The 25,244-nt window shown below is 50.0% G+C and overlaps 1 gene segment (V, D, J or C); it reads left to right on the forward strand.

The window, feature by feature from the left end:
* The first annotated feature begins 4,513 nt into the window (after positions 1 to 4,513).
* The window catches only part of LOC309830808 (immunoglobulin lambda variable 2-11-like), an 81,535-nt gene continuing 60,804 nt past the window's right edge, over positions 4,514 to 25,244 (forward strand). Inside the window, exons 1-2 of the V gene segment in view lie at positions 4,514 to 4,584; positions 4,702 to 5,022.

The following is a 25,244-nucleotide window of genomic DNA, read 5'->3' on the forward strand; positions in this document are numbered from 1 at the left end:
AGGCACAGCCTCCAAAACCCTGATTTATGAGGTGAATAAACGGCCCTCAGGGATCCCTGACCGCTTCTCTGGATCCAAGTCTGCGAACACGGCCTCCCTGACCATCCCTGAGCTCCAGGCTGAGGACGAGGCTGATTATTACTGCACCTCATATACAAGTAGTAGCGCTGTGCACAGTGGTCCCAGTTCATGGAGAAGTGGGACTAAAACGTCCTCTGAGCTCATTCATCCCTTCACTCCTAAACTGAGGCTTTCATTTGTTTTTGTTATTATTTTGTAGTAATTAAAAACTTAAATAAAAAGTTAAAGGTCTATAAGGAAGTCTTGCAGAACCTTTTCCCAGATTCACTATTTTTTAATACTTTGCAAGATTCGCCTTTCTCATATCCCGTTGTCTCTCATTCTCTCTCTGCCTTTGTATGTCTATACGCACACACAGCACACACCCAGGAACACAAAACATTTCTTTTCTGAATCATTTGAGTGTAATTTGTATCTATCAGTAACTAAGCCTTCATGTTCTTTCTACCATAGGCTTCACAATCCATCACATACATCATTTTAAGGTGATGGATCCAGTGGTGTTTAATGTATTCACAAGTTTGAACATCCACTAACACTCAATCTTCCAGGGTATTTTCATCCCCGGCAAAGGAACTCCTCATCTGTCACCAGGCAATCCTCTTTCCCTGTCACTCCAGCCCTCCAAACATTAATGTACTTCCTGCCTGTTCCAGATTTTTCACACAAATGCCATGATACCCCATGTGGACCTTGGTGTCTGGCTTCTCTCATTCTTTAAAATGTTTTCAATGTTCTTTCCCCTTGAAGCACATATGAGTACTTGATTCCTTCTTATGGTCGAATAATACTGCATCGTCAACATCGACCTCCTGGTTTGAACATCTGGGTGGACCCAAGCATAAGCACCAGAACTGGGCCATGACCAAGTCTCCTGATTGCCAGAAATTTCCCAGTTTTACCACTGAAACTGCCATGTCCTGGCTGGACCTCATTGTGGGGCAAATCAGCGTGGATGGTCACTGAGATGGTTAAATTTGTGTGTCACTTTGACTGGTCACAGGGGACTCAGAGGAAGCATCATTTCTGGATGGGGCCAGGCAGGTGTTCCTGGATGAGATGAGCATTTGAATCTGGGGACTCAGTAAATACATTGCCCTCCGCAGTGTGGGTGGGCATCGCCCAATCTGTTGAGGGTCTGTGCAGAACAAAAGGAAAAGGAAAAAGAACACGTCTGTGTTCTCTTCTCACTGTACGAGCTGGGACATTTCACCTCAACTTCTCCAGCCCTCAGACTGGAATTTACATCACTGGCTCCCCTGGTTCCCAAATCTTTGGACACAAACTGAATTACATCACCAGCATTCCCAGCTTTCAGGCTGAAGAGATCAGCTCCTGGGAGTTCCGTGCTCAATAATCAATAATAATCTCTCTCTCTCAGTATATATATATAACTTACATAAAATTCTTCGTTATCTATATGTATATATTTCTTTTGTTTTGTTTCCCTAGAGAACCCTGACTAATACAATCCTCTTACCAGGAAGCTCAATCTTCTCATAACGTTCTCATCATCACTAATTTTTCTAAGCTTTTACCTGTTACCTTTTTTCTTTACTTATAAACACATAGGTCAGTATCATCATGCTTGAATCACCTTGGCTTGAACAGGGTCATACAGGGACCCCTAGCAGCACTGGGTCACAGCACAGGGGGAAGGGGTCTCAGTTACTAGACACTGAACCGTGTCCTGAGTCAGGGTCCCTTGTGTGTAAGTCTGGTGAGACGCTGCAGCTGCCCGACAGGTGTGTGTCCTGGTGGAGACGACAGAGGTGGCACAGAGGCCACTGTTCCGGGATCCCCTGTGGCACCTGTGGGGAGACTTGCTCCCTGAGTGTAAGGGCACCAGCTGGATCTTTACCAAGGGTCAGCTGTGCACAGGGCGTCGGGAGCCACCATGGCCTCTCTGAGTGTCTGCTCTAAAGGTGGGATACAATCTCCTGATGCGAAATTAGTTACTGTTTTTACAACGGGGAAAATACCCAACAAAGCAGAGGATGCTTCAGTAGGAGCTTCTGGAGCCATCACTGTCCTGGTGTGCAGTGCGTGGAGTCTCAGGCTATAGCGGCAGCTTCCTGTGATGCTTCAAATAATTTAACTATATATGAATATAATTTTACAATGATGCGAGAAAAGCCCCTTTGGGTGGAGGTAACATGAAATGGCTTAGCTTTCTCTATGTTCAGGATATCTGCCACTGTTGTTGTTATTCACCGCAACGAGGAATCAGCGTCGCTGGGCTGTTACCTTTATGTGTCCATTGAATTTCTGGGTTAGGTGTCATTAAACTTTTCGGGATATTTTATCTTTCTTTTCTTAAACTGTTGGTATTTAATGAATCCCATATTTAATTTTTCCAGAAAGGTAAGAATCCAGTAATTGATTTTAGTGATTCTTAATAGGTATATGCTTTTACTTTATTGCCTATCACTCCTATTATGTGTTAGTAGTAATTTCCCTCCTTTACAGGCAGTCATTCTTATTATATTTCCGTCATGTCTTATTGAGTGGGCGCAAACATCTCAGGAATTTTTAATTCAACCGTGACGCCCGAATCATAAGGGGCCCTGAGTTGCTGCTTGTATGAACAAACGTGCAGCAGAGGCGAGACAGTTCCCGTGACAGCGGGGTTTGCTTCTTGCAGGAAGCACTGGACACCTGGAGAGATCACAGGAGGCCTGTCCACAGCAGTCCCCAGATATAAAGATCCAAACCGCTTGGTTCTGACCTGGTGTCAGATGCCTGACTGATTGACTTGTGAGAAGGTCCTGAACCAGTCCGCGCTTTATTATAATCGCAAAAAAAGACATCGTTAAGTGAATGTCTACATAGTACAGCACATACCTCTGTGAAACACACGCCAAAAATTGTCTCAAATCCAGAGCTAACACCTCCTCCCACACTTTTCCTTTCCCGCCCCCAGAGGCTCCCCTTCACCCACCCCAAGCTCGGCAAGGGCCTCACCCCCTTAGCTCATGGAATGTGGTCGTGTGATATGAACAGTGACACTGAAAACCTTCATCAAAGTATTTGTGTTTCATAAACTCCTAGTCCATTGCCTGAGGGCTCATGTCCATTTCCAACCAGAAAGGACCCATCATCCTGAGTGTGATATATACTGCAAACTCAGCTCTTTCTGGAAAAACACCCTTGGGGAAGCGTGTCTGTGATGAAGAGCCTTGACCTCAGGAAGGTGCCAGGCTCTGAGGTGAGGGCGTCTCAAAGGCACAAAGGGGAAGACAGGGCAAGTCTCTGTCCCCATGACCCCCGCCCCCAAGGATAGGACCCAGAGCTGGACCCCCAGGCCCCTCCTGACCCGGTCCCTCCTCCAGAGCCCCAGCCCCAGAATCTGCCCCTTGATTCCCTGGGTCATTCTCTGTCTGGACAGAGCTCTCTCTGTGTCTCACATTATCCTTTTTTCTATATTTGAGGATTCAGGCATTTCTCGGGGGCCCGTTTCTCTCCTCGGCATCCTTAACGAGATAGGATGAACTTATATCTCAGGTTCTCTTGGTCCTGAGCCCACTTCCATCCCCCATCACCAACCCTGTGACAAGGCCCTCCTGGGACGAGCAAGGTGACCCCGAGGGGGGCATCTGGGCCTCCTGATTTTGCAGGTGACGTACTTAATTCTGAAGGAAGTCGAGGGAAGGTGAGGCTTGTCTGCAGGGATGGGGGCCTAGCACTGAGCTGGGGAGGGGGAGACCTGGGTGTCCAGCCCTACTCAGCTGTCTCCCTGGGCTCAGCTCTCACAACTGAGGCCACTGGGGGGCAGCAGGGCCCGGATTTGGGGGAGGTTGTCTGTGTTGTCATTCTGTCCTGTTCAAAATCTCAGCAGCTGCTCCCGAGCCAGGCCTAAGGAGGTCACGAGGGAGGGGTGTCCAATGTCTACCATATCCCATAATTCCTATAGTGGACATGTCAGGGAGCATCTCCAATCTCCAACCACCACAGAGCAGCGGAGAGAGTGACGCCTGAGCACCTTAGCCTAGGGGACTGGGGAGGGCATGAGGGACAAGGAGAGGGTCCTCGGCTCTCCCTGAGTCCCTGGAAGAGGGGTCACGGGATGCCCTCTCCTCCCCAGCATAGATGCCCTGCTCTCCTCCTCCTTGCAAAAGGAGGGGAGTCCTAGGATCCCTCTGCATCCAACATGATCCCCCACAGGAGGAGAGGACACAGCCAGCTGGGCTCCGGGTCCCGGCCTCCGTCACCTTCTCAGTCTGTCCTGAATCAGACAATACATGATAACCTGTTTTAATTTCTCAGGCAGCTCTGCTGTCCAGAGACGCAGACGTTACCAGAATCAAGGGCTAGAGCAGAGGTGGTGAGGAGAGGCAGTGCAGGGAGCAGATTTGCATGGAGGCCCCTCCCTCCTCTGGGGGGAGGGGATAAGAGAGGTCTGGGGGACCAGACCCGGGACTGGGGGCTCAGAAAGCAGCGTCTGGGGCATCTCCACCATGGCCTGGGCTCTGCTCCTTGTCACCCTCCTCACTCAGGGCACAGGTGAGGCCTCCAGGGAAGGGACCCCAGGGACATCTGGCTGATCCTTTGTATCTTTGTCCTCAGTGTGACCTGGGTCCCAGCACTGAACTGACTAGAGTGTGTTTCTCTACTTTTCAGGGTCCTGGGCCCAGTCTGGCCTGACTCAGCCTACCTCAGTGTCCGGGAATCCTGGACAGACGGTCACCATCTCTTGTGCTGGAACCAGCAGTGACATCGGGGGTTATAGCTATGTCAGCTGGTACCAACAGCTCCCAGGCATGGCCCCCAAGACCTTGATTTATGATGTCAATAAACGACCCTCAGGGATCCCTGATCGCTTCTCTGGCTCCAAGTCTGGCAACACGGCCTCGCTGACCATCTCTGGGCTCCAGGCTGAGGACGAGGCTGATTATTACTGTAGTTCACATAGAAGTGGTTACACTGTGCACCGTGGTCCAAGTTCAGGGGAAGTAGAACAAAAACCTGCCCTGAGCTCACAGGCTCCCTGTTGCTGTGACTCTGCTGGTTCCTAATCTACATCTGTGGTTGAAGCATCATCAGCTGAGAGGAGATCTGAGGACCCTGCAGAGGGATGACGAGAAAAAACAACGAGTGGTTTTCATGTTTGTTGTCCTTCCTGTTTGACCTGCATCTGAGTGGGCTGAGCCTGGGAGGGTTGGGGACACAGTCTGGGTCTCAGCTTTGTCCCCTCTCCTGGCACTGGTGAACCCTGTCCGGGGACAGCCCTGCAGGATGGTGGTCTCCCCGATACGATGGGCTCTTTGAAATGTGGCTCCAGAATGGAAGGTGGGCTGGAGGGCATGTCCCATATTCCTCAGTGATGTCAAGGTCACGTGTTTCCATGGGGACCAGTGCAGTTTCCAGGTGGAATCCCAGCATATCTAAGACCTGTGAGAATTAATTGAAAAACTGCGCGAGTGCTGTGGGTTCAATGTTATTTTTTCTTGAACAGTTTTGTAACGCAACCATTACTGAAATTAAATTATGTGAATCGAATAGTTTGCTTTTAATTTGTTTTTGTTTGTTTGGGTTTTTTTTTTTTTTTTGGCCACGCCACGTGGCATGTGGGATATTAGTTCCCTGACTAGGGATGGAACCCCTACCCCCTGCAACAGAAGGTCTAATTCTTAACCACTGGACAGCAAGGTATGTTCCGAATTCAATAGTTTAGATGAAAAACAAAGTACATGGGTTGGATTGCTCAGGACACATCATCCCCACAGTAACAAGTGACGAGGAACATTTGATAGCTGTGTGTTCAGGCATCCAGGACTGGAGAGCAGCTCTTTCTTGTGGTCCTGGCTCCTGGCTCTCATGAAGTTGGAGTCGTGTGTCAGTTGGGTTGATTTCATTAAGATCCTCTAACTTTGGAAGACCCCTGCTATATGACTAACTCCATACTGGTCCTGTGTACACTTTTCTTATCCAAATCATTTTCCTGATAAATCTGATTTATTTTATTTTATTTTTATACATTTATTTATTTTTAAAATTTATTTATTTTTGGCCGTGTTGGGTGTTTGTTGCTGCGCAGGGGCTCTCTCTAGTTGCGGCAAGCGGGGGCTACTCTTCGCTGCGGGGGGCGGTTCTCACTGCGGTGGCTTCTCTTGTTGCGGAGCACAGGCTCTAGGCGAGTGGGCTCAGTAGTTGTGGCGCACGGGCTTAGTTGCTCTGCGGCATGTGGGATCTTCCCAGACCAGGGCTCGAACCCGTGTCCCCTGCCTTGGCAGGCGGATTGTTAACCACTGTGCCGCTAAGGGAGTCCCAATCTGATTTATTTTAACCCAGCCAATTAGGCTCCGTATTTTCTAAGTGTATGCTAGCAGCAATCTGAAGAATCTTTTGTCTTTATCACAACATTTTACATTTGACCAGAATCATTGGTCTTTCTAACTATCTTGTCAAAGATCAGGTATAGTGTAGAAAATATTTACCGACTTCATTTCTAAGATCTACTTTCATTGGGATTACAGCTGCTCCTAAGGTGCAGTGTGGGAATAAGAGTGTTTTTACTCTCCTGAAATAGCCTCTGTTATAATATCTACCCTCCCCCATTATTATGGGGACAGCCATTCCTCCTTTCCTTCTGTACTGTTATCCTGTTATCTCTCTCTTTTTCTCTACTAAACATAGAGCTGCATTTATAATCAGTTTTACATTTTTCTAAGAAAGGCTTTTCTCTTTTTAATGAGAATGACCTGAATCTGGCTCTCCTCTTCCTCAGAAGTCACATCCTATGCATTAGCCTGAGCTGTGATATCAAATATTCCTCTGAATATGATAATCTTGAGCTTGTAGTTTAAATAATCCAGTCCAGGTAATTATAGGCAGATGTGTGTGTTTGTGCATGAGAATCTGACCAAAGGTCACCTTAGGTCCACACATGGACCACTCCCGGCTTCTGTTCTCACTTCAGGTTCCAGATGCTCAGTCACTGAGCAGGACATGGATGAGTTTGCAAGAGCACGATGGTGATACACACTAAATCAAGGGAATGTTTTAGGCCCTTCTCCTTATGAGAAAACTTCTGGACAAGTTTTGACCCAATATTTTAGGTGGATTTGGAAAGATATGTTTGACCAAGAAAATAGCTGCTTTCTGTGATAGATGATATTTTGATTCTCAGTCTCAAGGTAACGAAAATCTCAGAACACAAAGCAACAGACTCAAGTCAAAAGCATCTCTTGCCATATTGTTCTACATTCGATGTGACGCCCAAACACTGTTCTAGACAGCATGCCGGTACCCAGCTGTGGAATGAAGGTGTATCTTGTTTTGTCTCCTTATCCCAGAAGTGAGAACAGGAGCCCTAGCTCAGGTCGGGGGTGGGGTGGACAGAGAGGAATTTCCCTCAGAGTCCACAGTGAATGAGGGATCTGCACCACAGATGTCAAGGGATTTCCAATGGATTACCTTTTCTGGATCAGTGATGAAGAATCTCTGAGAATTCAGGGCTTCCCTGGTGGCGCAGTGGTTGAGGGTGCGCCTGCTGATGCAGGGACATGGGTTCGTGCCCCGGTCCGGGAAGATCCCACATGCCGCGGAGCGGCTGGGCCCGTGAGCCATGGCTGCTGAGCCTGTGCATCCGGAGCCTGTGCTCCACAACGGGAGAGGCCACAGCAGTGAGAGGCCCGTGTAACACACACAAAAAAAAGAATCACTGAGAATTCAATTTTTTTTTAAATCTGAATTTCTAGGCATGAATCCATCCATAATCTTTGCTGTTGTAACATGTGCAATGCAGAATAATACTCCTGGGGATCCAAGAAGAATTACAGTCAAAAGTGGGTAAACAAAGAACTTTCCTGCAGGTGGTTTGCTTTGCTTATTTCCCCACTGCAAACATTTGGAATATTGAAAGGATAAACAAAGAAGGACTAAGTGGACGTTAGCCTGTGTTATGGAGAAAGAAGGGCTGGACTATTTGGGTATTTTCTCCTTAATGAGGACAAAACACGTGCTAACTGGTAAAGGATTCCCTCCTGCTATTGGGGATCGCCCCACCATAGAGGCGGGGTGGTGGCCTGAGGCTCTTGTGGGAGCTGTGGCAGCCCTTGAGATCCAGGAGGCAGAGGCTCCAGACCATCTTCCAGGGCTGGGGGGAGAATGTGGCTGCATATAGGGCCCCTGCCTTCGGATCAAGGAGCCACAGAAGGAAACCAAGAGTGGTGTAGACAGGAGCCCACACTGAAAATTAGGAGAGCAGGAGTTCCAGTGTGGACCTGATCTTCCTCTCACTGGAGCTTGTTCCGGGGGTGGTGGAGAGCTGAGGTGAGTTCCAGTGCTCGGGACCTCGTGATTCCCTGGGTGGTCCTGGGGTGTCCACGGAGGGGTGGAGTTTAGTACAAACCCTGAATCTCATGATGACCTTTACGCCCCGGGTGCAGAGGGTAGGAGATGGAGGGAAACCCCAGACCCTGGGTTTGCTGCTTGTTTTCTCAGATCGTCCTGTGTCGAGTGTCCCCAAGACCACAGGCAGCTATTTGTGTCACAAAGAAGACCCCTAGGACTCAGTAGAGAGTCGTCGTAATGGCTGTGATTTCCTTCAGTGAATGGAGACCAAGCAAAATCCGCAAAGGGCCATATGGTGGATGAGGTGAAATACGAAGAAACCAGGAGAAGTTTCCAGGAGGCCTTTCCCAGATGAGGGACGGGCTTCATCAGCAGAATCAAATGGCGACAACGTGTGTGAAGAATTGTCCCCCAGGGAGCCTCATCAGACCCACAAGACTCTTACTGGAGGCTGGTCTCCTAGGCGTCCTGTGCCTGGCATCTACCAAAATTCCAGATTCCCGCTGGGGAGCAGGTCAGGGCTTCAGAATAAACCATAAGGTTGCAGGAAAGTGGAGACTCAGGGGGTCATTCTTCTTGGGGAATGGCCTAAACCTTCCTGAAATCTAATCACAAGACACAAACCAAGGGCGAGTCTTGTGGGCAGGTCTATCTAAGGACACTAGTCTCAGGCTGTGGGGTAACTCTGATGTGCACAGATCCTACGTGTATTCCTGCGCCTGAGTGCAGGCCCTGGATCCAAGGGAAACCCAACATCTCACCATCAGGTCCAGGCTATGTTCTATCGCAGGATGTGCTCTGTCTCTGTGAAGAAACACACACACAGCCTCACACAAATACAGACAGACAGACACCCACACAAACACCCAGCGCCATCACTCCTGGGTCCCCTCCATAGTACCCAGGAAAGAAGCAGGAATCTGTTCTGTGGGGACCTGGAGGTCCTTCTGCATCACCCCCGGGGCCCTGTGCCCAGAGGCAGGAGCATAAACCCTGGGAAGCAAAGGAGAATTACACCAATTGTCAACTTTCTTCGTAATCAGGAACTAGACATTTCAGATACTGAGAAACTGACAATCTTGGGAAACACCAGTCAGCCCTGATTCTCTGTCTAGAAAACACAATGGGTCCAGCATCTGGACACAGGTGTCTGACCTCAGGGAGGCGCCAGCTCTGGGGTGAGCCCATGCAGTGGATGAGGAGGGACAGGGTCACTGGTGCTGGGCTGGGAGGAGGAGGAGGAGGAACAAGTTGGGGGGGTCAGAGCTGGGGGCTCAGCCCCACTCAGCTGCCTCCCTGGGGCTTGGTCATCCCCATCTAAGGCCACCAGGAGGCAGCAAGGGCTTGGGTTTGGGGGGGTTCTGATCTGGTTTCCTGACCTGTATGAAGCCCCAGGTGCTGCCTCCTGAGCCCCTAAAGGAGAGTGTGGGGTCAGCGTCCTCAATCTGCTCTGCTTCATAAGCCCTTTGCTAGGAAGGCCAATAAAGGTCCCAGGGCCCCTCCTCCGAGCCCTGCAGAGGCAGGGGATGGGGGGCAGGGGCCCGGTCCTGCTGAGGGGACAGGTGAGGGAGGGGGATGCCCACCTCTAGCTCCCCTGTGGTGCCGGGAGGAGACGGGATGGAATCTCTAAGTCACCCCAGCCCCTCGGGCCCCTGTCCTCACCTTCCACCCGCAAAACCCAAAGAGTGGTTTTTGGGATTATTGGCCAACGACATCTTGACTCAAATAGTGCATGACAGGGACATCCCAGGATGGCCCCATTTCCTGGGCCCTGTAATGGTCAGTGTCCTGACTAAGGACAACGTGTCACAGAGTTTCCATCCTCTCAGAAGAGCCCTGCTGTCCATGGATGCCTCCAGAGCCAGGTCAGAGGGGTGAGGAGAGAGTGAGCAAGGGCAGGTGCAGGAAGCTGATTTGCATGGAGGCCCCTCCCTCCTCTGAGGGGGAGGGGATAAGAGAGGTCTGGGGATGCAGGCCGAGGGCTGGGGGCTCAGAAGGCAGCGTCTGGGGCATCTCCACCATGGCTTGGGCTCTGCTCCTTGTCACCCTCCTCACTCAGGACACAGGTGAGGCCTCCAGGGAAGGGACCCCAGGGACATCTGACTGATCCTTTGTGTCTTTGTCCTCAGGGTGACAGAACTGACCAGAGTGTGTTTCTCCTCTTTCCAGGATCCTGGGCCCAGTCTGGCCCGACTCAGCCTCCCTCAGTGTCCGGGAATCCGGGACAGACGGTCACCATCTCTTGTGCTGGAACCAGCAGTTATGTCGGCTGGTACCAACAGCTCCCAGGCATGGCCCCCAAAACCCTGATTTATGAAAACAATAAACGGCCTTCAGGGATCCCTGATCGCTTCTCTGGCTCCAAGTCTGGCAACACGGCCTCCCTGACCATCTCTGGGCTCCAGGCTGAGGACGAGGCCGATTATTACTGTAGCTCAGCTACAAGTGGTTACACTGTGCACCGTGGTCCAAGTTCAGGGGAAGTAGAACAAAAACCTGCCCTGAGCTCACAGGCTCCCTGTTGCTGTGACTCTGCTGGTTCCTAATCTACATCTGTGGTTGAAGCATCATCAGCTGAGAGGAGATCTGAGGACCCTGCAGAGGGATGAGGAGAAAGAACAACGAGTGGTTTTCATGTTTGTTGTCCTTCCTGTTTGACCTGCATCTGAGTGGACTGAGCCTGGGAGGGTTGGGGACACAGTTTGGGTCTCAGCTTTGTCCCCTCTCCTGGCATTGGTGAACCCTGTCCGGACACAGCCCTTCAAGATGGTGGTCTCCCCGATATGATGGGCTCTTTGAAATGTGGCTCCAGAATGGAAGGTGGGCTGAAGGGCATGTCCCGTATTCCTCAGTGATGTCAAGGTCACATGTTTCCATGGGGACCAGTTCAGTTTCCAGGTGGAATCCCAGCATATCTAAGACCCGTGAGAATTAATTGAAAAACTGCACGAGTGTTGTGGGTTCAATGTTATTTTTTCTTGAACAGTTTTGTAACGCAACCATTACTGAAATTAAATTATGTGAATCGAATAGTTTGCTTTTAATTTGTTTTTGTTTGTTTGGGTTTTTTTTTTTTTTTTGGCCATGCCACGTGGCATGTGGGATATTAGTTCCCTGACTAGGGATGGAACCCCTACCCCCTGCAACAGAAGGTCTAATTCTTAACCACTGGACAGCCAGGTATGTCCCGAATTCAATCGTTTAGATGAAAAACAAAGTACATGGGTTGGATTGCTCAGGACACATCATCCCCACAGTAACAAGTGACAAGGAACATTTGATAGCTGTGTGTTCAGGCATCCAGGACTGGAGAGCAGCTCTTTCTTGTGGTCCTGGCTCCTGGCTCTCATGAAGTTGGAGTCGTGTGTCAGTTGGGTTGATTTCATTAAGATCCTCTAACTTTGGAAGACCCCTGCTATATGACTAACTCCATACTGGTCCTGTGTACACTTTTCTTATCCAAATCATTTTCCTGATAAACCTGATTTATTTTATTTTATTTTTATACATTTATTTATTTTTAAAATTTATTTATTTTTGGCCGTGTTGGGTGTTTGTTGCTGCGCAGGGGCTCTCTCTAGTTGCGACAAGCGGGGGCTACTCTTCGCTGCGGGGGGCGGTTCTCACTGCGGTGGCTTCTCTTGTTGCGGAGCACAGGCTCTAGGCGAGTGGGCTCAGTAGTTGTGGCGCACGGGCTTAGTTGCTCTGCGGCATGTGGGATCTTCCCAGAACAGGGCTCGAACCCGTGTCCCCTGCCTTGGCAGGCGGATTGTTAACCACTGTGCCGCTAAGGGAGTCCCAATCTGATTTATTTTAACCCAGCCAATTAGGCTCCGTATTTTCTAAGTGTATGCTAGCAGCAATCTGAAGAATCTTTTGTCTTTATCACAACATTTTACATTTGACCAGAATCATTGGTCTTTCTAACTATCTTGTCAAAGATCAGGTATAGTGTAGAAAATATTTACCGACTTCATTTCTAAGATCTACTTTCATTGGGATTACAGCTGCTCCTAAGGTGCAGTGTGGGAATAAGAGTGTTTTTACTCTCCTGAAATAGCCTCTGTTATAATATCTACCCTCCCCCATTATTATGGGGACAGCCATTCCTCCTTTCCTTCTGTACTGTTATCCTGTTATCTCTCTCTTTTTCTCTACTAAACATAGAGCTGCATTTATAATCAGTTTTACATTTTTCTAAGAAAGGCTTTTCTCTTTTTAATGAGAATGACCTGAATCTGGCTCTCCTCTTCCTCAGAAGTCACATCCTATGCATTAGCCTGAGCTGTGATATCAAATATTCCTCTGAATATGATAATCTTGAGCTTGTAGTTTAAATAATCCAGTCCAGGTAATTATAGGCAGATGTGTGTGTTTGTGCATGAGAATCTGACCAAAGGTCACCTTAGGTCCACACATGGACCACTCCCGGCTTCTGTTCTCACTTCAGGTTCCAGATGCTCAGTCACTGAGCAGGACATGGATGAGTTTGCAAGAGCACGATGGTGATACACACTAAATCAAGGGAATGTTTTACGCCCTTCTCCTTATGAGAAAACTTCTGGACAAGTTTTGACCCAATATTTTAGGTGGATTTGGAAAGATATGTTTGACCAAGAAAATAGCTGCTTTCTGTGATAGATGATATTTTGATTCTCAGTCTCAAGGTAACGAAAATCTCAGAACACAAAGCAACAGACTCAAGTCAAAAGCATCTCTTGCCATATTGTACCACATTCGATGTGATGCCCAAACACTGTTCTAGACAGCATGCCGGTACCCAGCTGTGGAATGAAGGTGTATCTTGTTTTGTCTCCTTATCCCAGAAGTGAGAACAGGAGCCCTAGCTCAGGTCGGGGGTGGGGTGGACAGAGAGGAATTTCCCTCAGAGTCCACAGTGAATGAGGGATCTGCACCACAGATGTCAAGGGATTTCCAATGGATTATCTTTTCTGGATCAGTGATGAAGAATCTCTGAGAATTCAGGGCTTCCCTGGTGGCGCAGTGGTTTAGGGTCCGCCTGCTGATGCAGGGACATGGGTTCGTGCCCCGGTCCGGGAAGATTCCACATGCCGCAGAGCGGCTGGGCCCGCAAGCCATGGCCGCTGAGCCTGCGCATCCGGAGCCTGTGCTCCGCAACGAGAGAGGCCACAGCAGTGAGAGGCCTGCGTACCACAAAAAAAAAAAAAAGAATCTCTGAGAATTCAATTACAATTTTTTTAAAAATTTGAATTTCTAGGCATGAATCAGTCCATAATCTTTGCTGTTGTAACATGTGCAATGCAGAATAATACTCCTGGGGATCCAATAAGAATTACAGTCAAAAGTGGGTAAACAAAGAACTTTCCTGCAGGTGGTTTGCTTTGCTTATTTCCCCACTGCAAACATTTGGAATATTGAAAGGATAAACAAAGAAGGACTAAGTGGACGTTAGCCTGTGTTACGGAGAAAGAAGGGCTGGACTATTTGGGTATTTTCTCCTTAATGAGGACAAAACACGTGCTAACTGGTAAAGGATTCCCTCCTGCTATTGGGGATCGCCCCACCATAGAGGCGGGGTGGTGGCCTGAGGCTCTTGTGGGAGCTGTGGCAGCCCTTGAGATCCAGGAGGCAGAGGCTCCAGACCATCTTCCAGGGCTGGGGGGAGAATGTGGCTGCATATAGGGCCCCTGCCTTCGGATCAAGGAGCCACAGAAAGAAACCAAGAGTGGTGTAGACAGGAGCCCACACTGAAAATTAGGAGAGCAGGAGTTCCAGTGTGGACCTGATCTTCCTCTCACTGGAGCTTGTTCCGGGGGTGGTGGAGAGCTGAGGTGAGTTCCAGTGCTCGGGACCTCGTGATTCCCTGGGTGGTCCTGGGGTGTCCACGGAGGGGTGGAGTTTAGTACAAACCCTGAATCTCATGATGACCTTTACGCCCCGGGTGCAGAGGGTAGGAGATGGAGGGAAACCCCAGACCCTGGGTTTGCTGCTTGTTTTCTCAGATCGTCCTGTGTCGAGTGTCCCCAAGACCACAGGCAGCTATTTGTGTCACAAAGAAGACCCCTAGGACTCAGTAGAGAGTCGTCGTAATGGCTGTGATTTCCTTCAGTGAATGGAGACCAAGCAAAATCCGCAAAGGGCCATATGGTGGATGAGGTGAAATACGAAGAAACCAGGAGAAGTTTCCAGGAGGCCTTTCCCAGATGAGGGACGGGCTTCATCAGCAGAATCAAATGGCGACAACGTGTGTGAAGAATTGTCCCCCAGGGAGCCTCATCAGACCCACAAGACTCTTACTGGAGGCTGGTCTCCTAGGTGTCCTGTGCCTGGCATCTACCAAAATTCCAGATTCCCGCTGGGGAGCAGGTCAGGGCTTCAGAATAAACCATAAGGTTGCAGGAAAGTGGAGACTCAGGGGGTCATTCTTCTTGGGGAATGGCCTAAACCTTCCTGAAATCTAATCACAAGACACAAACCAAGGGCGAGTCTTGTGGGCAGGTCTATCTAAGGACACTAGTCTCAGGCTGTGGGGTAACTCTGATGTGCACAGATCCTACGTGTATTCCTGCGCCTGAGTGCAGGCCCTGGATCCAAGGGAAACCCAACATCTCACCATCAGGTCCAGGCTATGTTCTATCGCAGGATGTGCTCTGTCTCTGTGAAGAAACACACACACAGCCTCACACAAATACAGACAGACAGACACCCACACAAACACCCAGCGCCATCACTCCTGGGTCCCCTCCATAGTACCCAGGAAAGAAGCAGGAATCTGTTCTGTGGGGACCTGGAGGTCCTTCTGCATCACCCCCGGGGCCCTGTGCCCAGAGGCAGGAGCATAAACCCTGGGAAGCAAAGGAGAATTACACCAATTGTCAACTTTCTTCGTAATCAGGAACTAGACATTTCAGATACTGAGAAACTGACAATCTTGGGAAACACCAGTCAGCCCTGATTCTCTGTCTAGAAAACACAATGGGTCCAGCATCTGGACACAGGTGTCTGACCTCAGGGAGGCGCCAGCTCTGGGGTGAGCCCATGCAGTGGATGAGGAGGGACAGGGTCACTGGTGCTGGGCTGGGAGGAGGAGGAGGAGGAACAAGTTGGGGGGGTCAGAGCTGGGGGCTCAGCCCCACTCAGCTGCCTCCCTGGGGCTTGGTCATCCCCATCTAAGGCCACCAGGAGGCAGCAAGGGCCTGGGTTTGGGGGGGTTCTGGTCTGGTTTCCTGACCTGTATGAAGCCCCCAGGTGCTGCCTCCTGAGCCCCTAAAGGAGAGTGTGGGGTCAGCGTCCTCAATCTGCTCTGCTTCATAAGCCCTTTGCTAGGAAGGCCAATAAAGGTCCCAGGGCCCCTCCTCCGAGCCCTGCAGAAGCAGGGGACGGGGGGCAGGGGGCCCGTCCTGCTGAGGGGACAGGTGAGGGAGGGGAATGCACACCTCCAGCTCCCCTGTGGTGCCGGGAGGAGACGGGATGGAATCTCTAAGTCACCCCAGCCCCTCGGGCCCCTGTCCTCACCTTCCACCCGCAAAACCCAAAGAGTGGTTTTTGGGATTATTGGCCAACGACATCTTGACTCAAATAGTGCATGACAGGGACATCCCAGGATGGCCCCATTTCCTGGGCCCTGTAATGGTCAGTGTCCTGACTAAGGACAACGTGTCACAGAGTTTTCATCCTCTCAGAAGAGCCCTGCTGTCCATGGATGCCTCCAGAGCCAGGTCAGAGGGGTGAGGAGAGAGTGAGCAAGGGCAGGTGCAGGAAGCTGATTTGCATGGAGGCCCCTCCCTCCTCTGAGGGGGAGGGGATAAGAGAGGTCTGGGGGAGCAGGCCCAGGGCTGGGGGCTCAGAAGGCAGCGTCTGGGGCATCTCCACCATGGCTTGGGCTCTGCTCCTTGTCACCCTCCTCACTCAGGACACAGGTGAGGCCTCCAGGGAAGGGACCCCAGGGACATCTGACTGATCCTTTGTGTCTTTGTCCTCAGGGTGACAGAACTGACCAGAGTGTGTTTCTCCTCTTTCCAGGGTCCTGGGCCCAGTCTGGCCCGACTCAGCCTCCCTCAGTGTCCGGGAATCCGGGACAGACGGTCACCATCTCTTGTGCTGGAACCAGCAGTTATGTCGGCTGGTACCAACAGCTCCCAGGCATGGCCCCCAAAACCCTGATTTATGAAAACAATAAACGGCCTTCAGGGATCCCTGATCGCTTCTCTGGCTCCAAGTCTGGCAACACGGCCTCCCTGACCATCTCTGGGCTCCAGGCTGAGGATGAGGCCGTTTATTACTGTAGTTCATATGCAGGTAGTTATGCTGTGCACAGTGGTCCAAGTTCATGGGGAACTGAGACCAATATCTCCTCTGAGATCACTCAGCCCTTCACTCCTAAACTGAGGTTTTCATTTGCTTTTGTTATTAGTTTATTTACAAGCAATTATGAACTTAAACAAAAATGTATAGTTTACATAGAGAACTGCTGCATAACCTTTTTCCAGATTCACGAATTTTAAATACTTTGCCATAATCGCTTTTCTTATATCCCATTTTCTCTCATTCCCTCTCTGCCTTTGTACGTCTATACGCACACACATCCATATGCACACACAGCACACACTCAGGAACACAAAGCATTTATTTTCTGAATCATTTGAGAGTAATTTGTATCTATCAGCAACCAAGTCTGCGTATTTTTTCTCACATAGGATTCATAATCCATAACATACATCCTTTTAAGGTGATGGATCCAGTGGTTTTTAATAGAGTCACAGGTTTGAACATCCACTAACACTCAGTCTTCCAGGATATCTTTCATCCTCATAAAAGGAACACCTCATCCGTCACCAGTCAATCCCCTTTCCTTAGTCCCTCCAGCTCTCAACCCATTTTTTTAATAGATTTATTTATTTACTTTTGGCTGCATTGGGTCTTCATTGCTGTGCATGGGCTTTCTCTAGTTGTGGCGAGCGGGGGCTACTCTTCGTTGTGGTGTGCAGGCTTCTCATTGCAGTGGCTTCTCTTGTTGCAGAGCACGGGCTGTAGGCGTGCGGGCTTTCGTAGTTGTGGCACATGGTCCCTAGAGCGCGCGGGCTTCAGTAGTTGCGGCACATGGGCTCAGTAGTTGTGGCTCGCAGGCTCTAGAGCGCAGGCCCAGTAGTTGTGGTGCACGGGCTTAGCTGCTCTGCAGCATGTGGGATTTTCCCAGACCAGGGCTCGAACCCGAGTCTCCTGCATTGGCAGGCGGATTCTTAACCACTGTGCCACCAGGGAAGCCCCTCGAAACCATTAATATACTTCCTGCCTGTTCTAGATTTTTCACATGAATGCAACCATACCGTATGTGGCCCTTTTCGCCTGGCTCCTCTCACTCTTTATAATATTTTCAAGGTTCTTTCCCATTGCAGCACATATGAGTACTTCATTCATTCTTATTGCTAAATAATGCCACATTGTCAGCATCGACCTACCTGCTTGAACATCTGGGTAGACCCAGGCATAAGCACCAGATGGCTTTCCCATCTTGTGAGAACTTTCCCAGTTTTAGCTCTGAAAGTGCCCTGTCCTGCCTGGGACTTCAATCTAGGGCAAATCAGGGTGGATCGTCGCTGAGATGGTTAATTTTATGTGTCACTTTGACTGGTCACAGGGGACTCAGAGGAAGCATCATTTCTGGATGGGTCCGGGCAGGTGTTCCTGGATGAGATGAGCATTTGAATCTGGAGACTCAATAAATACATTGCCCTCCCCGGTGTGGGTGGGCATCGTCAAATCTGTTGAGGGTCTGTGTAGAGCAAAAGGAAAAGGCAGGAGGATTTCACGTCTGTTTCTCTTCTCACTGGACGCGCTGGGACATTTCACCTCAACTTCTCCAGCCCTTAGACTGGCATTTACATCACTGGACCCCTGGTTCCCAAATCTTTGGACACAAACTGAATTACATCACCAGCTTTCTCAGCTTTCTAGGTGTAGAGAGTGGCTCCTGGGACTTCCCTGCTCAATAATCAATACTAATTTCTCTCTCGCTCTCTCCCTATGTATATATATTCCTTACAAAAAATTCTTCTTTATTTATATGTATATTTTTTTATTTGTTTTGTTTCCCTAGAGAACCTTGACTAATACAGTCTTCTTACCAGGAAGCTCAATCTTCTCATAATGTTCTCATCATAATTATTTTTTCTAAGCTTTTACCTGTTACCTTCTTTCTTTCCCTATAAACACATAGGTCAGTATCAGCATGCTTGAATCACCTTGGCTGGAACAAGGTCATACAGGGACCCCCAGCAGCTGGGTCACAGCACAGGGAGAGGGGTCTCAGCTACTGGACACCAAACAATGTCCTGAGTCAGGTCCCCTTGTGTGTAAGGCTGGTGAGAGGCTACACCTGCCCTACAGGTGTGTGTCCTGGTGGAGACGACAGAGGTGGCACAGAGGCCACTGTCTCAGGATCCTCTGTGGCACCTGCGGGAAGACTTGCTCCCTGACTGTAAGGGCTTCAATGGGATCTTTACCAAGAGTCACCTGTGCACAGGCAGCAGGAGCCACCGTGGCCTCTACAAGTTTCTCCTCTAAAGGTGGGAGCACACTCTCCAGCTGAGAAATTGGTCACGTTTTTACAACATGGAGAATTTCCAACAAAACCACAAGGCAGATGTGGAGAGCAGAGGATGCTCCAATAGGAGATATCTGGAGCCACGACCGTCCAGGTGTGCGATGTGTGGAGTCTCAGGCTGTAGTGGCAGCTTCCTGTGAAGCTTCAAATAATTATACTATATTTGAATATATTTCTACAATGATGAGAGGAATGTCACTTTGGGTGGAGGTAACATGAAATGCTTTAGCTGTCCCTATGGTCAGGGTATCTGCCAGGGTTGTTATTATTCACAGCAACGAGGGATGAGCATCGCTGTCCTGGTACCTTCCTGTGTCCATTGAATTGGGGTCAGGTGTCATTAAACTTTTCTGGCTCTTATGACGTTCTTTTCTTAAATGTTGGTATTTAATGAATCCCATATTTATTTTTTTCCAGAAAAGTAAGAATCCAGTAATTGATTTTAGTGATTCTTAATAGGTATATGCTTTTACTTTATTGCCTATCACTCCTATTATGTGTTAGTAGTAATTTCCCTCCTTTAGTGACAGTCATTCTTATTATATTCCCGTCATGTCTTATTGAGTGGGCGCAAACATCTCAGGAATTTTTAATTCAACCGTGACGCCCGAATCATGAGGGGCCCTGAGTTGCTGCTTGTATGAACAAACGTGCAGCAGAGGCAACACAGCTCCCGTGACCGCGGGGTTTGCTTCTTGCAGGAAGCACTGGACACCTGGAGTGATCACAGGAGGCCTGTCCACAGCAGTCCCCAGATATAAAGATCCAAACTGCTAGGTTCTGACCTGGTGTCAGATGCCTGACTGATTGACCTGTGAGAAGGTTCTGAACCAGTCCCCGCTTTATTATAATCTCAAAAAAAGTCATCGTTAAACGAATGTCTACATAGTACAGCACATACCTCTGTGAAACACACACCAACGATTGTCTCAAATCCAGAGCTAACACTTCCCCACACACCTTTCCTTTCCCGCCCCCAGAGGCTCCCCTTCACCCACCCCAAGCTCAGCCAGGGCCTCACCTCCTTAGCTCCTGGAATGTGGTCGTGTGATATGAACAGTGACACTGAAAACCTTCATCAAAGTATTTGTGTTTCATAAACTCCTGGTCCATTGCCTGAGGGCTCATGTCCATTTCCAACCAGAAAGGACCCGTCATCCTGAGTGTAATATAGACTGCAAACTCAGCTCTTTCTGGAAAAACACCCTTGGGGAAGCGTGTCTGTGATGAAGAGCCTTTACTTCAGGAAGGTGCCAGGCTCTGAGGGGAGGGCGTCTCAAAGGCACAAAGGGAAGACAGAGAATGTCCGTGTCCCCAAGAACTGATCCCTCCTGTGGAGAAGACCCAGAGCTGGACCCCCAGGCCCCTCCTGACCCGGTCCCTCTTTCAGAGCCTCAGCCCCAGAATCTCCCCCTTGATTCCCTGGGTCATTCTCTATCTGGACGGAGCTCTCCCTCTGTCTCACGTTATCCTTATTTTGTCGATATTTAAGGATTCTGGCATCTTCTCGGGGGCCCGTTTCTCTCATCTGCATCCCTAACGGGACTGGATTAATTTATGTCTCAGGTTCCCTCATCCCTGAGCCCACGTCCACCTCCCATGTGACAAGGCCATCCTGGGGCGAGCAAGGTGACCCCGAGGGGGGCATTTTGGCTTCCTGATTTTGCAGGTGATGTACCTCATTCTGGAGGAAGTTGAGGGAAGGTGAGGCTTGTCTGCAGGCATGCGGGCCTGGCACTGAGCTGGGGAGGGGGAGGGGAGGCCTGGGTGTCCAGCCCTCACTCATCTGTCTCTCTGGGCTCAGCTCTCACCACTGAGGCCAACGGGAGGCAGCAGGGCCCAGATTTAGGGGAGGTTGTCTGTGCTGTCGTCCTGTCCTGTCCAAAGGCCCAGCAGCTTCTTCCAAGCCAGTCCTAAGGGGGTCATGAGGAAGGGGTGTCCAATATCTCCCGTATCCCATAACCACTCTACTGGACATGCCAGGGAACATCTCCAACCTCAACCACCACAGAGCAGCGGAGAGGGTGACGCATTGGCACCTTAGACTACGGGACTGGGGAGGGCATGAGGGACAAGGCAAGTATCCCTGGCACTGCCTGGGTCCCTGGAAGAGGGGTCACTGGATGTCCCCTCCTCCGCAGCATAGATGCCCTGCTCCCCTTGTCCAGCAGAAGGAGGGGAGTTCTTGCTTCCCTCTGTATCCACCACGACCCCCCACAGGAGGAGAGGACGCAGCCAGCTGGGCTCCATGTTCTGGGCTCTGTCACCTTCTCAGTCTGTCCTGAATCAGAAGATACATGACAGTCCATTTTAATCTCTCAGGCAGCTCTGCTGTCCAGGGACTCAGACGTTCCCAGAATCAAGGGCCACAGTAGAGGCGGTGCAGAAGGACAGGTGCAGGAAGCTGATTCGCATGGAGGCCCCTCCCTCTTCTGTGGGATAGTGGATACGAGAGGTCTGGGGGCCCAAGCCCAGGGCTGGGGTCTCAGAAGGCAGCGTCTGGGGCGTCTCTGCCATGGCCTGGGCTCTGCTTCTTGTCACCCTCCTCACTCAGGACACAGGTGAGGCCTCCAGGGAAGGGACCCCAAGGACTTCTGACTGATTTTTTGGGTCTTTGTCCTCAGGGTGACCTGGGTCTAGTACGGAACTGACCAGAGTGTGTTTCTCCTCTTTCCAGGGTACTGGGCGCATTGCGCCTTGACTCAGCCTCCCTCAGTGTCTGGGAATCCGGGACAGATGGTCACCCATCTCTTATGCTGGAACCAGCAGTGATAGCAGGGGTAGCAGTTATGTTAGCTCTTAACAACAGCGCCCGGGCACGGCCCCCAAAACCTTGATTTATCAGGTCAGTAAGTGGCCCGCAGTGATCCCTGATCGCTTCTCTGGCTCCAAGTCTGGGAACACGGCCTCCCTGACCATCTCTGGCCTCTAGGCTGAAGACGAGGCTGATTATTACTGTAGCTCAGGTACAAGGAGAAACAGTTTGCACAGTGGTCCAAGTTCATGGGGAAGTGAGACCAAAATGTCCCTGAGTCCACAGTCTCCCTATTGGTCTGGAGATGCTTCTCCTCCCTGAGCTGCCAGCCTCATGCAGCTCGGCCGTGAGAGGTCAGTGGTCTCTGAGCTCCTCCCTCTGCCTACAGTGGAGGCGGTGGGAAATATGATCTTGGGGTTATTGTCTTGGGATGGTAACCACTTCCTCATCCTGTGTGATGTGCCACTCTTGCCAGCTCTTCCACAGCAGTGTGATGGTTAATTTTAAGTGTCTATTTGCCTAAGAGATGCCCATACTGCGGTTAAAACATTATTTCTTGGTGTCTGTGAGGATGTCTCAGGAGGAGGATATTGGCATTTGAGTCCACAGACTGAGTAGAGAAGATCACTGGTGTGGTGCAGTGGGCACTGTCCTTGAGTTGAGGGCCTGAATAGAACAAAAAGGGAGAGGAAGGGGACGTTTGCTCTCTCCTCGTCATCAGAGGCATCACCTTCTCCTGACCCTGGACATTGGCACTGCTGCTTCTTCAGCTTTCAATCTCGGACCAGGACTTACGTCCTCGACCCCGATCACAGGCCTCTGGACTCAGACTGAATTATATCACTGGCTTTCCTGGTTCCTCAGCTTGCTGATAGATTGTGAGACACCTTCAACTTCCATTATGGTGTGAATCAATTCCTATAATAAATTATATATATATTTTCCTGTTTCTCTGGAGCCATGTGACTAATCCCGATTTTGGTACCCGGAGTGCTTCGAGAACAATAGAATTTTAAGGATGATTTTTCTCAATTGATTCTGAGGTTTCTGGAATTGGCTGTCTAATCTGGTTCTACTGAATGGTGCTAATGGCTATTTTCATTAGTACAGAGAGCACAGCTTGTGTATGTCATGAACTGTTCATTAGAATGAGAAAAATCCCTGCCTTGGATTCTTCTAAGCAACCACTTATAAGAATCGAGGAGCTGATGACCCTGTATATGATATTTTGGAACGTTCTGGGAACCCTACAGAATATCATGACGTTGGTATCTGCTCGGAATGTTGCTGGATAGAGTAGGGAGAGAAAAAGATGAGCTTAGTGATTCAAGATCCCATCCCAAGGGCCGCACAAGTGACATGTGAGCTTTGCGGAGTGCCCTGGAGGAGAGCCTCATCTCGTGCAGCACCTGGACTGAAATAGCTGAAAAGCCAACCCAGACCCTCCTCCTTCAATTGGCTACATTCCAGCAAAGTTGAGTCCCAGCCTTGTAGTGAAGAAGGTGGTTGGGAAAGAACCGGATCCTGCAGCTTGGGTGGGGATGTGTGGGAGGACCTGAGGGACCCGGGGACATTGAGCCCCTCAATTCTCATGTGTCTTCTTTGCCTGTGGAAGGCGCCTCCCCACCCCCAGTGGTACAGGTCTTTCCACATCTGTCTGGGGCAATTGACTCTGCATTGCCCAAGGAAAAGGTCACGGCTGCCCTGAGGAAGCTGCCACGTGAGGCTGTGCTGATTCTCCTCAGGACCCCCCCGCCCCCATTGCCCCTCTTTGCTTCTGGACCAACAATTAGACTCGGGTCCCAGCAATTTTCTAAGATGAGAATAGAGTGTGAGCCTCGAGAGGGGCACTGCACTCCAAGAATTGCTTGGTTCTCCTAATTCACACAGACAGAAATCCCCAGAACACGTTGGGAAGGGATTCGAGGGTGGGGGGCAGTGGTGGGAGAAACATCAAGCCGGGTCAGCTGGATTTGTGATCTGGGCTCACTCCACAGAGACTCTGCGTTTCATGTTCCCTGCAGCTCGGGGAGGTAGAAAGAGCCTCAGCACTTTGCAGGTTGGCTGGTGGACGCAAAATCCACGATGGCCTCTAGTGAATGAACTAGAGAAGCCAGACCTGCCTGGAGACAAAGGGATTCAAAAGGTAATGAGATTGGAGCATCCTTGAATGGCCCTGTGCTCACTCTTCTCCAAGCCAGAACTTAGAGTGGTACCTGCAGCCCCTTAGCTGCAAATCCTAAATGCAACGGGAGGAGCTGGATCCTGGGTGGCCGGGGCCAAGGGGTGGGCCTCCCCTACCAAGGGCAAGGCTATCGTCATGGCCAGTGGAGCCAAAGCAGCAACGAGAAGAGTCTGATGTGTGCAGATCTCTGTCATTGGCTTGTTAATCGTGGTATTTCTGGAACTGAAGAAGTTAGAAGCCTGCTAAATTCCTACTTGGTCAAAAAAAATTCTAGGTCAAGTGAAAAAATTATAAAAATTTTTTCAAATTATTAAAATTCCCCCAAACGCTCATTTTAGGCACACTGAGAAGACTCTCGGGACTCAGTAGGGAGTCAACCTCATGGCTGTGACTTCCTTCAGTGAGAGGAGACAAAGGAAAATCAGCAAAGGGCAATGGTGGATGAGGTCAAGTCCGAGGGCACCAGGAGAATCTTCCCGGACGCCTTTCCGAGGGACGGGCTTCATCTCCAGCGTCAAATGGTGACAATGTGTGTGAAGAATTGTATCACAGGGAAACTCATCAGACCAACAAGGCCCTTACCAGATGCTGGTTTCCTAGGCATCTCCTGTCTGGCAACTGCGGACATTCTAGACCCTTGAGGGTTTTAGCAAAGCGTTTTTAAAGGCCAGGAGAGAGGTGGTCACAGGGTACATGATCAGCGTGTGCACAGTTCTCTGATTGGCTGATGGTGAAGCAGCACGGTGGAGTCACAGGGCTTAACATTATCCGTCCTTAGGCTCCTGGGGGCTGGGGCTATGTGCTCATGGTCACCAAGTAGTTCTTCCATCTGGTGGGCATTGCGGGGACTTCACATCTGCAAAACAACTCAGAAAATTTGCATCAAATACTATTATCCAGGTACTTCAGAGAAGAGCTAAAGCAGAGGATATTGGGGATGGCCTGTCCCTGGAAGGCTCCATACGGTTCTTGTTCGGTTACACACACACACACACACACACACACACACACACACACACACACACCCAACACCATCACTCCTGGGTGCCCCCGCCCCATTGTACCCGGGAAGGATGCGGGGGTCTGCTCTGTGGGGACTGGGTACTCCATCTGCATCACCCGCGGGGCCCTGTGCCCAGAGGCAGGAGCATAAACCCTGGGATGCAGAGGGAAATTATACCAACTGTCAGCTTTCCTCATAATCAGGAACTAGACATTTCAGATACTGAGACAGTGATAATCTTGGGAAAGACCAGTCAGTCCGCCCTGATTCTCTGTCTAGAAAACACACAAAACACACTGGGTCCAGCGTCTCTGTAGACAGAGGAGCCTGACCTCAGTGA

Source organism: Grampus griseus, assembly GCF_964374135.1.
Source record: "Grampus griseus genome assembly, chromosome: 12".
Taxonomy (NCBI): domain Eukaryota; kingdom Metazoa; phylum Chordata; class Mammalia; order Artiodactyla; family Delphinidae; genus Grampus; species Grampus griseus.